Source organism: Arctopsyche grandis, unplaced genomic scaffold (assembly GCF_051622035.1).
Source record: "Arctopsyche grandis isolate Sample6627 unplaced genomic scaffold, ASM5162203v2 HiC_scaffold_484, whole genome shotgun sequence".
Lineage (NCBI taxonomy): Eukaryota > Metazoa > Arthropoda > Insecta > Trichoptera > Hydropsychidae > Arctopsyche > Arctopsyche grandis.
This window is the reverse complement of record NW_027518545.1, coordinates 7,501-22,901: the sequence shown is the minus strand read 5'-3', so window position 1 is coordinate 22,901 and position 15,401 is coordinate 7,501. Positions and strand designations below refer to the sequence as shown.

Genomic DNA, 15,401 nt, shown 5'->3' with positions numbered 1-15,401 from the left:
TTTCCGGCGGGTGTGCGTGGCCCGTTCGTGACGGCAGCACCCACGACTACATATTTATTTATATATATATATATATATATATATATATATATATATATATATATATATATATATATATATATATATATATATATATATATATATATTAGATATTTTAGCTATCAAGCTATTTTAAAAATACATCTTAATTATTATACTTAACTCTAAAATTTATAATTAACTTATATGTACTGTCCCTCACAGAGGTGTCTCTTCGCACCTCGCAGGAATGCATCCATGTTTTTAGCAGACCTGACGCACTCAGGGAGGGCATTATACATGAGCACACCCCTGTGAAAAACACCCCCAGCCTTCTTACTCTACTTACAACTAGTTTGTCCTTATTTCTAGTATAACAACTATGTTTATCTCTATTCCTTATTATATAATCATCAAAATACTTAGGTAATAACTTATGATCTAACTTATAAACAAAAGACAATGTACTAATATTTAGACTAATTCTAATACTCATCCATCCTAATTCATCTAACATACTTCCAATACTCTAAAATCTACTCACATTCAAAATAGCTCTCATAGCTTTATTCTGTATTTTTTGCATTTTTTCTAAATCTTGGCCACTAAACAAATTAAGCACAGTGGCACAATAAACCACATGTGGCAAGACAATTGAATTAAACACTAAAATTTTACTTTTTTTACTTAAAATATTTCTTAACCTACATAATACACCAACTTTTCTAGCCATTTTTTTTTTATTATATAGTCAGCGTGCATTTTAAAATTTAGTCCTGAATCTATGTATACACCTAAGTATTTTATATTTTCAACTTTTTCAATTAACTTATCATCAATTCTAATTTCATTCAATATATTTTTATTTTTACCATTCAACCACACCATTTTTGCTTTATTCACATTCAACTTTAATTTATTTTCACACAACCAGTCATTCACATAATTTAATTCTATATTTAAAATCTCAGACATTACATCAACATTCTTTCCAATTATATATGTATATATATCAATGTATCATCTGCAAACAAATGTATATTACACATCTTAATTACCCTTACAATATCATTTATATATAATATAAATAATAAGGGTCCCAATTTGGACCCTTGCGGCACTCCATGAGGTGTTACAAATTCAGAGGATAACACCTTATCAATTTTTACTATTTGCCTTCTATTATTTAAGTATGATTGAAGCCACTTTAATACTATACCATTTATTCCTAACTTATATATAATTTTTGTAATAAAATATTCCTATCTACTGTCTCGAACGCTCGCTTAAAATCTAGAAAAACTGCTCCAACAACCATGCTAGATTCATCCATCGCCTCCATCCAATCAGAAACCACCAATTGGATAGCGGTTTCTGTTGAATGTTTCACTCTTCAAGTCCAGACTGTTCCACAACCAAACAATCATTTATACTAATGAACTCTTTCAATTGAATCATAACGATTTCCTCCAGCATCTTCTCAACAATTGGTAACATATTGATGGGCCTCATTTCACTGGCTTTATGTGTGCCAGTAACCTTTGGTACCGGTACAATAGTAGACACCCTCCATGCATCCGGGACGGATCCCACTTCTAACGATTCATTTATTAATTTCAGTAACTGAGGTCCAACCATGTCCCAATATGTACATACATACAGAAACGAAGTCTTCTTGTGATCATGCGAAATTTAAATCACCCGTTCAATGGGTTGCAGCGTACCATGGCGGAAATTCTCTGCCCTCGCTAAGCTCCCGTGAAATATACTTATCTATCCCTTAGTCCATATATTTATTTATTTAAATTGGCACCCATATACATAGTGAAAGAAGGCAGTACAGTGAGACAAAAAAGATATAAATAAAAATTAAAATATTGTATTCCAAGTACAGTGAGCACCACATGGCAATATAATGAAAACGAGTGTGCTTTTCACGAAAAAATTCAACTATAATTCTTGTATCAATGTGCTGAAAATAAAAATCATTAGATTTAATAAACAGGAAGTGGGATTTTTTGCTCGTAGAAAGGTCAAAAATGTTGTAGCCACGATTCTGTCCGCACCCCTGAACCTATCGAGTTGAAAATTTGATATTTATCGCGTATAATACTGATAGTGATTTTACTATGTATGTACATAAGTAGAACTATTGTCTTTTGCAAGTTTCCGTACATTTGCGCTCAATTTGTATCGAAAATGCTGTCATAGCTATTAGTATTTCATAATGCTGCAATATCGAAGTTTGTTTTTTGACTTTCTTATATTCCTCAAATACATGTATAGAGTCATGGGTTCGTCACATCCGAGTTTTTTTACTTTCTTCCGGACTAATTTATCAAATTTTATTGCATACATAACCTCCTCTATTTTAATTAAAATTTAAAAAATTGTTTTTTTTTCATTAGAATTTTAAAATGTTTATCGTGTTCTTTTTTTTTCCTTCTTATTTGTGTTTTTTTTCTTTTTCGTTTATTTCTTTTTTTTTGTGTTATTTATATGTTTGGCCGCAGTGTCGTTTAAGTTAATTTTAAAAGATTAAAAGTTAATTTTTCTTTACAGGTCCATGGGTGTGTGTGTGTGTATTTACTCATTCACTCACTCACTTCATTAATATCTGTCTATGATGTATGTATAATGAGCTCATTGACAACTCGCGAGCTTCACATATAATCGATCTGGTGTAATTCAGGGGTCCGCTTTAGGCCCTTTACTATTTACAATACTCATTAATAATCTCCCTAGAGTGTTACGCAATGCTCCATGTCTCTTGTTTGCAGACGACGTTAAATTATTCTTTGCTGTGAGGGATGAGAGGCAAGGCCTCTCTCCTTCGAGCGCATATTAACGCTGTCTTGGAGTTCGGTTCCAGTTTAGGACTTGAACTTTTAATATTAGTATATGTGCAAATTATGAGCTATGGACGTTCACATTCGCTCGCTATTGTCACGGATATTCCATCGGATCCGTCTCGTTGAAGCGTGTGGAATCTATGGTCGATTTGGGTCTTATTATAAAGTTTATTATAAATTATAAAGTTATTATGTAAAAAGGAAAAATGGCGCTGCAGGCGAAAATTTTTTTCCAAACATCTTTACATCGTCGACAAAAATCGTCAATCAAACTGTATCACTAAAAAAATACTATCAATTGACTTATTTTCTACCGACTGTCTTTTTACTTTATCTATGTATGTACATACATACATATGTACATATGTGCATATGTACGTCGTAACGATAGATGAAGTATTGTGATCATGTGAAAATTCGAACTCAAAATCGATCACTGATAACGTTTTCACGATCTAGATGTATGTATGTATGTGTCTGTGTGTCTGTATTTTGGGGATTTTTTAAACACCGTTTGTCCTATCGAACTGATACTTAGTATCGATAACTGAAATTCTTATCGATACGACGTCATTTTTTTTTTACATACCTCCTTTGCATTACATTAATTATTATGTTGATCAGAAATGGCACCTCCCTTATGGGTATTAAGACTTTGAGTCCAATTATCTCCCAAACCACTAACCGAATCAGACTGAAATTTTTTCACATGTACATAATATAAATTATAAATTTTATACCGTAATATATTTTTTTTAAATATTTTAACCTCAACAAGAATTATTACTTTTACTCTAGAAGATCGATAATTTATTTTATCTCGGAAACCTTTCGGAGTATCGAACTGACATTTCATATCTAGCATTACATATAAACTGGATGCCATGTTATATATATATATATATATATATATATATATATATATATATATATATATATATATATATATATATATATATATATATATATATATATATATATAATTCTGTGAACACCCGTTAGCCGGAAGTGGCAGTTTACTCTTGTTCGATATTTCTTCCACTATTTTTATCGATTCAGGTATAATTCTTGTATCAATGTGATGAAAAGAACCAGAAGTGGGATTTTTTCCATTTAGAAAAGTCAAAAAAGTTGTGACCCCGCGGGTTTTTCCACACCCCTGAACGTATCAAGCTGAAAATTTATATTTGTATTCTCTATGTACTATGTGGCTTCGATTTGATAAGGTTTTGGTCAGGACGCAATGCTATTAAACAACTAAAACTTTTTTTGGACCGAATTCGTCACACATGAGGATTAAATCCACCTCACTCGTTATTTTGTGAGAGATTGGACGTCCGCAAACAAAGATTTGAGAGATATGATCAGTTGTGATTGAACTGATTCATTAAAATATTAATTTAAAACCTTTCTTGAAAACAAACAACAAATACGAACTTTCAGAAAAACATACGTAACACATCTGTTTCTGAGATAAAATAAAGTGGGGCAGACCTCTCTAACAATTCGCTCCATGAGATGAATTGTAATACCATTATTATTTTATTGGCCACCGAGGTATCCAGTGGTAACATAAGATATGAACGTAGCATTTATAGATCCATAGTATCTGATTGATCATTGAATTCGTACTATTTTTTTCTAAATTCACACTATTCCTAAATTTTATGGGGCTCCAGTGCCCCCCCATGCCCCCGCCCAAAATGACTACAAAGAAATATGAACTCTTTAAATGATACTGAACTATTATATGTCAGATTTATTTATTCACAATATTGAAGGGTGAACTGGTTGCTTTTTTTTTACATACATATATCTATTCCATAATTCATTTATTGATACTGATATTTTTTCACATTTGTTTTAGTTAATAAATAAGTTTAAAATTTAATGTTTGGAGGAAGAATAAACATACATACATACATATTTATTTTCACTTCTCTAATAGTAGTAGTTGTGCCAGAGACTTGGGTATACTGGATTCCAAACTGTAATTTTAATGAACATATTAATCATATTGTTACTAAATCTTATAAACTCTTGGGATTTATAAGCCCTTTAAAAACCCCCATACTCTGATTCTACTCTATTACAGTTTGGTTCGTAGTAATATGGAGTATGCCTCAATCATATGGTCTCCCTATTACCAAACTCACATTGGCAGCGTTAACACTAGAGGTATCTACCGCGGTATTTGATAGATCTATCAAATACCGCGTGTTCGAACGCTATTTCTTGTTTTCCAAGGCCGGATAGATCTATCAAATACCGCGGTAGATACCTCTAGTGTTAACGCTGCCATTGAGCATTTAGAGACAATCCAGAAGCGTTTTTTGCGCCATTTCTCCTATGAGACTGGTCTTAAAAAACTGTTACCATCTTATAATGACAGACTTTCTTTTTTCCATACTGCAAGTTTGTCTCAGCGCAGAAGGGTTTCTGATTTGTTAATTTTATATAAGATTGCTAATTGTATTCTTGACACATCTGTTTTAAGTGAGATTGACTTTAACGTTAATGCCCGATTCACCAGATGCACAAATCTTTTTTATCCACCAATTTGTCAAAGCAACACTTCTTTCAATAGTGCAATCGTTCGTGTATGCCGTATTTACGATAGCTTAGATGATTGTCCTGACCTCTTTAGTGACTCTTTTAGTATTTTTAGGACAAAGGTGTAGACAATAATATGTGGTTGATTTGCTTCTTCACCTTCATTGTCTTTCTTTTTCTTTTTTACTTTATCTGTTTCTTTTCTTTTTTTAAAATCTTGATGTTTTTGTAATTACATACCTCCTTTATTTTACTTTTTTATATCACCATGTGGTTCTCACCGTAAATGGAATATTATATTTTTGTCTGTGTTTATTATTATTTTTTGTCTCACTATACAACTTTCTTTTTATATTTTATTCTGTATGTGTGCCTATTTAAATAAATAAATAAAAGTAGATATGTTACAAGCTTTTTGTAGGCTTCACGCTCTGTATGTTCTTTTACGAGCTTTTTACGAGGCTTTCTAATTATCCACCAAAGCGCTCAACGGGTTGGGATGAAACTACTTTTTTTTTACAGACCTCTTCTTATTTCGCCTTATTTTATTTTTTACATGGTATTAATACATCGATTCAAGCTGTCGTCAACGCCGACGGGGACTGTGTTGTCATAGAAATAATCAGTCAATGACACTCTCCATATAATATTCCATCGCCGAACATCTCGCGTTGTGTTATAAATAATTAAAACGATGTTATAATATGATATGTAATACATTAATAATAATATTGTAATATATATTATTGATACGTATATGTACGTAAACGAAGTGCTGGTCGACTATGATCATATTGATTACGGCCAAATCCAGTCAACCCCAGTGGAGACGCGCGGCGCGGGATTTCCCCCGACTCGCGCGTCTGACGTTAGCTCCGCCGATCTCAGGTTAGTTAGTGTCGTTTCAACTGTGGTGCAGTCTAGTTTGGTTGTAGTGTAGTGTAGTCTAGTGTAGTCTAGTGTAGTTTAGTTTAGTTTGGTTGTATCTAATTGTTAATATCATTTATCAATAAAACTTGACGTTTCAATCACACGATCGAAAAGTTCAAATGGCCACATTCACATACCAATTTCATGGCTATGTATATTCATATATTTCAGATACACAATATCGTACTGTGGTGGCCTACTCTCAAATGCATTTTGTTCGAAATTAACAACTGAAAACACCGACTTCGAGCCCGCTCACGTCCGGTCATTATTTGCACAGTTCACTGGAATATTAGGGTGAGTATGATAACAATTAACAATTAACACATGTTATCTGTAATTGTGAATGTAGTTTATCAATAAATCACAAACGTCTTAACGCCGTTATTACAATTTTTTTTTGTGTTCGACGGTGATAAAGTCATATTATTGTTATAAGCTTTTTATCTAAACTTTAACCAAACTTCAAAGATTTGTTATTGACCTTTACAGGCTATCGAAACGATTGACAGAGGAGAGAGAGAGCATTTTTGAACCGGATATAATATTTGGGACGCTGTAAACAATATTGTATACTCATGTGCAGAAATAATTTTAAACAATGGAAGGTTCCAGCACAAATGGTTAGTCTAAATAATGATAAATGACTAATATCTCTCCGGAACGAGATTACCGATGAGCAATTATGTGTGTATGTACGTATGCATGCATGTATGTATGTATAATGTACACATATGATTTTATTTATTTTTTAGACGAATAAAATTTCCCTCGGCGACGTCGGCGTCTCGACGGAAGCGCGCACACACTTGTATTGTGAACATAATTGAACAAGTGTGTGAACATAATTGAACATCGTATATCTATTTTGATAGCTACTGATCCACTGATCGTTTCTAATTTACAAATTTAATTTAATTTTGTTAGTAATCATAGTCTTATATTATTCTAATGTTAACGTTATAGCATAATAGGAAAAAGAGGTCTAAAACCTATTTACAATTCTTATACATTTATGTGTGTATGTACGTATGCATGCATGTATGTATGTATAATGTACACATATGATTTTATTTATTTTTTGGATGAATAAAATTTCACTCGGCGACGTCGGCGTCTCGACGGAAGCGCGCACACACTTGTATTGTGAACATAATTGAACAAGTGTGTGAACATAATTGAACATCGTATATCTATTTTGATAGCTACTGATCCACTGATCGTTTCTAATTTACAAATTTAATTTAATTTTGTTAGTAATCATAGTCTTATATTATTCTAATGTTAACGTTATAGCATAATAGGAAAAAGAGGTCTAAAACCTATTTACAATTCTTATACATTTATGTGTGTATGTACGTATGCATGCATGTATGTATGTATAATGTACACATATGATTTTATTTATTTTTTGGATGAATAAAATTTCACTCGGCGACGTCGGCGTCTCGACGGAAGCGCGCACACACTTGTATTGTGAACATAATTGAACAAGTGTGTGAACATAATTGAACATCGTATATCTATTTTGATAGCTACTGATCCACTGATCGTTTCTAATTTACAAATTTAATTTAATTTTGTTAGTAATCATAGTCTTATATTATTCTAATGTTAACGTTATAGCATAATAGGAAAAAGAGGTCTAAAACCTATTTACAATTCTTATACATTTATGTGTGTATGTACGTATGCATGCATGTATGTATGTATAATGTACACATATGATTTTATTTATTTTTTGGATGAATAAAATTTCACTCGGCGACGTCGGCGTCTCGACGGAAGCGCGCACACACTTGTATTGTGAACATAATTGAACAAGTGTGTGAACATAATTGAACATCGTATATCTATTTTGATAGCTACTGATCCACTGATCGTTTCTAATTTACAAATTTAATTTAATTTTGTTAGTAATCATAGTCTTATATTATTCTAATGTTAACGTTATAGCATAATAGGAAAAAGAGGTCTAAAACCTATTTACAATTCTTATACATTTATGTGTGTATGTACGTATGCATGCATGTATGTATGTATAATGTACACATATGATTTTATTTATTTTTTGGATGAATAAAATTTCACTCGGCGACGTCGGCGTCTCGACGGAAGCGCGCACACACTTGTATTGTGAACATAATTGAACAAGTGTGTGAACATAATTGAACATCGTATATCTATTTTGATAGCTACTGATCCACTGATCGTTTCTAATTTACAAATTTAATTTAATTTTGTTAGTAATCATAGTCTTATATTATTCTAATGTTAACGTTATAGCATAATAGGAAAAAGAGGTCTAAAACCTATTTACAATTCTTATACATTTATGTGTGTATGTACGTATGCATGCATGTATGTATGTATAATGTACACATATGATTTTATTTATTTTTTGGATGAATAAAATTTCACTCGGCGACGTCGGCGTCTCGACGGAAGCGCGCACACACTTGTATTGTGAACATAATTGAACAAGTGTGTGAACATAATTGAACATCGTATATCTATTTTGATAGCTACTGATCCACTGATCGTTTCTAATTTACAAATTTAATTTAATTTTGTTAGTAATCATAGTCTTATATTATTCTAATGTTAACGTTATAGCATAATAGGAAAAAGAGGTCTAAAACCTATTTACAATTCTTATACATTTATGTGTGTATGTACGTATGCATGCATGTATGTATGTATAATGTACACATATGATTTTATTTATTTTTTGGATGAATAAAATTTCACTCGGCGACGTCGGCGTCTCGACGGAAGCGCGCACACACTTGTATTGTGAACATAATTGAACAAGTGTGTGAACATAATTGAACATCGTATATCTATTTTGATAGCTACTGATCCACTGATCGTTTCTAATTTACAAATTTAATTTAATTTTGTTAGTAATCATAGTCTTATATTATTCTAATGTTAACGTTATAGCATAATAGGAAAAAGAGGTCTAAAACCTATTTACAATTCTTATACATTTATGTGTGTATGTACGTATGCATGCATGTATGTATGTATAATGTACACATATGATTTTATTTATTTTTTGGATGAATAAAATTTCACTCGGCGACGTCGGCGTCTCGACGGAAGCGCGCACACACTTGTATTGTGAACATAATTGAACAAGTGTGTGAACATAATTGAACATCGTATATCTATTTTGATAGCTACTGATCCACTGATCGTTTCTAATTTACAAATTTAATTTAATTTTGTTAGTAATCTAATGTTATTCTAATGTTAACGTCACTAAAAATGAATGCATAAATATTGTTACATGTATGAATTGTGTATGTATAAATATATACTCACACATAGATACACATGTGTGTGTACATTTATTTTAATTTTAATTTTTATCTTGTAATATAATGAAATATAAAGACGATGGAGGGATTTTTCAAATGTTGTCACGACGATACAACTAAAAAGTTAACATTCTAATATTTATGCATAAATATTGTTTATTATATGTAGTGTATTGTTATATGTATGTATAAATATATGTATATGTAGACACACACACACACACACACACACACACACACACACACACACGTGTGTGTGTGTATATAACAAATATATTAAAAAAGATATCAGTTCTTACATATATGTATAATCTATAATAATTTAAAAACAACAAACATATTAAAAAATATAAATATTTATTTTTCCTAAAAATTATTTTTTAAAAAAATATTTTATTCTTAAATTTAAAAAAAAAAGATATCAGTTCTTACATATATGTATAATCTATAATAATTTAAAAACAACAAACATATTAAAAAATATATATATTTATTTTTCCTAAAAATTATTTTTTAAAAAAATATTTTATTCTTAAATTTAAAAAAAAAAAAAGATATCAGTTCTTACATATATGTATAATCTATAATAATTTAAAAACAACAAACATATTAAAAAATATATATATTTATTTTTCCTAAAAATTATTTTTTAAAAAAATATTTTATTCTTAAATTTAAAAAAAAAAGATATCAGTTCTTACATATATGTATAATCTATAATAATTTAAAAACAACGAACATATTAAAAAATATATATATTTATTTTTCCTAAAAATTATTTTTTAAAAAAATATTTTATTCTTAAATTAAAAAAAAAAAGATATCAGTTCTTACCAGTGGCGGGCGGTGACTTTTCAAACAAGGGATGCTGTCCCTTGTTTGAAAAAAAAAACCGACCAATTTATTTTTTAAAATTTAATTTTATTCTTCGTTCCTTTTTACAAAATTCATCGATAACCGCATCATAGAATTTTTTATTGTTTTTTAAATTTGACATTATTTTCTTTTCGATTGCAATTAAAGCAAGACCAGAGAGTCTTTCTTCACTTTGACTACTTCTGGTGAACGTTTTAATTCTTTTCATAGTCGAAAATGATCGTTCAGCCGATGCGCTCGTGGAAGGTATCGTACAAATTAATTGTATTAAACTAAATACTTGTTCCAAAACGTCTATTAGATCATCTTTCACAATTAATTCCTTTACGTCATTTATAGATTTCAAATGAAAATCTTGCGTTGAGTACATGTAAATTAATTCGCTTTTTAATTTCATAAAATCAAAGTATTTTCCATAAGTTAGGTGGAGTGATTTAAATAGGAAATCTGGAAAATTATTTTCATATTCTTTAAATTTTTTGACGTTAAAAAATTCGAGAAATTTTAAATTTTCGATATCTCGAAATCGATTGGTTGTATTTACTGAAAGAGTTTCTAAAATTTCAGAATAGTGAAGTTTATACGTTGTTTTCACATCTTCTTCACATTCAGCATATTTTCTTTTTCTATTAAAATTTTTAGTTATTACTTTGTTCCACAATGAATCAAAATCTTCTTTTTTGTTATCTAAATATTTTACAAATTTTTTAATTTCACTTACGCAATACGATATGTCAAAGGTTTTTTTTTGTAAAATTTCAAATAAAAAATCTGCCGAATTAAATATTGCAGAAAATAAATGCAAATTGAAATTGAATTCAAACTCTTTTAAATAACGATGAAGGACTTCAGCATTTATGACAGCATCAGTATCCCATTCGTCTTCATCATTAATTATTTGATTAAATATTTCCATTAATTCTGTTTGATATTCTAATATCATATTTAAAATTTTGCTATTGTAGTTCCATCGTGTAGGGGCAGCAGTGGGAAATCGTTTTTTTATTTGACAATCGAGAAGGGAAATTCTTCTTGAAGACTTACAAAAAAAAGTTGAAAATGACAACATACGGCTGAAAAAACGTTTGCATCCGGATATATGTTTAACAGATTGCGACAAAACTAAATTCAATCTGTGAGCGTAACAATGGACAAATAAAGAATTAGGACAAATATCTCGAATTTTTCGTTGCACTCCATTATGCTCCCCGGACATTACAGCCGCTCCATCGTACGTTTGTGCAATTAATTTGTCCAAACAACCAAATTCTTCCAAGGTCTCACGTATGTGCTGAAAAAGAGCATTAGCTGTTCTATTGGGACTAACATCGACAAATCCAACAAATCTCTCCTGAATTTCATTGTTTTCATCTACATATCTAAAAATAGTAGATAGCTGAGCTTTGCGACTGATATCTGTAGATTCGTCCACAATTATGGAAACAAATTTTGATGCACGTATTTCAGTTTTAATCTCATCTAGCAAGACTTTTGATATTGCGGATACCAAGTCATTTTGTATATGGTTCGATAGTCCAGTAAACACCGTAGAGTTATCTAAATGAGTTTTCAATTTTATGTCTGATTCACTCAACAGATACAGCAACTCAATATAATTCCCTCTATTTTCCGATTCCTGGTGTTCAAAATGTCCTCGTAAAGGTTGTTCTTGTTTTGCTAAAAAACAGATCGCGCTTATTAATTTCGACAAAATGTATCTATTTGCAGTAACTTCTTTGTTGTGCATTTCAATATTTGCTTTAAATTGAGCACTTAAAAAATTTTCTATACGAGGTCCCTTTCCAAATTTTTTAAATTGAGCAGCAGAACATATGTGAGCTTGAGAACATTCATGTCTCTTGCGCGATTTACTTAAATTGTTTAGGTCAGAAAATCCAAATTTACTCCAGACATTCACTTCTTGAGAAAATAAAATACATGGCCAACAGAATAATTTCGTTAAGTGAGCACATCCACAAATCCATGAAATTTTTTCGTATGTTTCTGTGTTAAAATACCTTTTAAATGTTTTTGTTTTAGACTGAATATTTAATATTGGTGTGGGTTTGGGGCTCTTAACAATAATCTCCTTTTCATTAAATGGGAGAGAAGCAAATCTTCTTTTCAGCACATTTTCAATTAAACAATTGCAATTATTATTGATCTCGACGACAAGTCCACTCTCATTGTTATTTTCGATATCCATATTAAAGGCAATAATGAAAACTCGTAAGTAGTGGAACAGTAAACTAAAAATAAAGTTAGACGAAACTAATTTAAATGAAAACTTAATTCAAAAGTAAAAAATAACCAACTTACAGTATAAATGATTAACTTCGTCTAAAGAAATGAATCGGCTAGCTTTTTGATAAATAACTTGGGGCGTAGCGTGCGGAAATATCGATCAACAGCGGCTTCCAAGTGAAACTCAATAGATAAGCAAACAGAGAAACCGAATCCACCGTAGAGGTTAAACAAGTGTCAACGCGTCCGCGCGAATAAGACAGCCTCATAGTGCGCATGCGCAAATGGGATCGGTCTTGACTCCGAATCCATGACGCGCGCGCACTTCACTCAGCGTCTACTCGCCAGCGTCACTCGCCTGTGGCCGGCCTATGCGAATGCGGCCTATGCGAATCCTTAATAAAAATTATCAAAAGATCCTATATAATGCATCATGTAACAAAAAACACGTGATATGTGAAATATATATCATATACTACATCATAATCACGTACATCACTAAGAATACATCGAAGCGAAATTCAAATATTTATTAAAAATACTCTTGGCTTTTTAAAGTTATAGGGGATGCGCCGCATCCACCGCATCCATGGACCGCACGCCACTGGTTCTTACATATATGTATAATCTATAATAATTTAAAAACAACAAACATATCAAAAAATATATATATTTATTTTTCCTCAAAATTATTTTTTAAAAAAATATTTTATTCTTAAATTTAAAAAAAAAAGATATCAGTTCTTACATATATGTATAATCTATAATAATTTAAAAACAACGAACATATTAAAAAATATATATATTTATTTTTCCTAAAAATTATTTTTTAAAAAAATATTTTATTCTTAAATTAAAAAAAAAAAGATATCAGTTCTTACATATATGTATAATCTATAATAATTTAAAAACAACAAACATATTAAAAAATATAAATATTTATTTTTCCTAAAAATTATTTTTTAAAAAAATATTTTATTCTTAAATTAAAAAAAAAAAAAAGATATCAGTTCATACATATATGTATAATCTATAATAATTTAAAAACAACAAACATATCAAAAAATATATATATTTATTTTTCCTCAAAATTATTTTTTAAAAAAATATTTTATTCTTAAATTTTTAAAAAAAAATATCAGTTCTCACATATATATCTATAATAATTTAATAACAACAAATATATTTTAAAAAATATATATGTATATTTATTTTTCTTCGAAATTTTTTTTTAAAAATTTTTTTTTTCTTAAATTTTTTTAAAAAAAATATCATTTCTTGTCTTAACCCCTTCGCACACCCCGCCAAAACGCAAACTATCCCCATTATTTTTTTGTTTATTATTTCTCTCGCAAAATAGCGTAACGGTACGTGAAACATTCGCAGCTCTAGTTCATACCACCCACTGTACAACGAGCCGGCGATACGACCTGTGTGAATACATGCTGATAGTCGCTCGTCCGATACTCAACGTCAACGCGTACGCGATCGCGGCCTTCGTCAGAAGGCGTCCGCGCAACAACGCGTTAACCGTAAAGACATATGCGGCGCCGCCCACTCGTTTTTGAATGAGAAAAGCGCGCATACGTTTGAACAGTAATATCGTGCACTCTCTAGTTCCGCGCGAGCAGAGACACAGAATTATAAGAGAAGAGAGCGATTCGTCGCTCTCACACGAACTTCGTCAGCTCGTTTCGAACGAGTCCGACGCGTGCTTTTCTCGAATTGACGGTCGAACTTTCTGTATATACGTTAAAATATCATGTTTGTATATATGTTTTTGTATATATATAAAAAAAAAATTACACATGCGCACACACACTATGTATTCTTAAAATATGTATGTATGTATGTATGTGCATACGTATGATACGTATGCATGCGTGTGTCACTGTATGCATGTGTATAAACTTGTATACATATATATATAATATATATACCGTGATGTTTTAAATAATAATAACATTCAAGGAGATCATGCGACGTCGTCCGCGTCGGGTTACGCCGGCCGGACGGTGCTCATCAGAGTATGTACGTGTATGTACGCATGTGTACGAACGGCTCACGCCGTTGTATATACTGCGCTACTACGCGACACAAGCGCGCAGCTCCCTGGTTGATCCTGCCAGTAATCATATGCTTGTCTCAAAGACTAAGCCATGCAAGTCTCAGTATAAGCCGAATTAAGGTGAAACCGCGAATGGCTCAATATATCAGTTTTGGTTCCTTAGATCGTACACAGTTACTTGGATAACTGTGGCAATTCTAGAGCTAATACATGCAAACGAAGTTCCGACCGGTGACGGAAGGAATGCTTTTATTAGATCAAAAACCAATCGGCGGATCGCGGGCTTGCTCGCGTCCGCCGCACTCAGAGATGACTCTAGATAACTTTGAGCCGATCGCACGGTCTAGCACCGGCGACGCATCTTTCAAATGTCTGCCTTATCAACTGTCGATGGTAGTTTATGCGACTACCATGGTTGTCACGGGTAACGGGGAATCAGGGTTCGATTCCGGAGAGGGAGCCTGAGAAACGGCTACCACATCCACGGAAGGCAGCAGGCGCGCAAATTACCCACTCCCGGCACGGGGAGGTAGT

At 31.5% G+C, this 15,401-nt stretch overlaps 1 long non-coding RNA gene and 1 other non-coding gene across 2 annotated transcripts in view; both read left to right on the top strand.

Moving 5' to 3' along the window:
• Positions 1–6,234: 6,234 nt before the first annotated feature.
• LOC143922128 (uncharacterized) lies at positions 6,235–9,716 on the top strand. The gene is made up of 5 exons (XR_013261553.1): positions 6,235–6,311; positions 6,525–6,650; positions 6,846–6,976; positions 7,109–8,269; positions 9,591–9,716. It is a non-coding gene; the product is annotated as an uncharacterized LOC143922128 (long non-coding RNA).
• Positions 9,717–14,908: 5,192 nt separating this feature from the next.
• Positions 14,909–15,401, top strand: part of LOC143922130 (small subunit ribosomal RNA) — a 1,934-nt gene continuing 1,441 nt past the window's right edge. Inside the window, exon 1 of the ribosomal RNA XR_013261555.1 lies at positions 14,909–15,401. This exon is cut by the window's right edge and continues 1,441 nt beyond it. This is a non-coding gene — a ribosomal RNA (small subunit ribosomal RNA).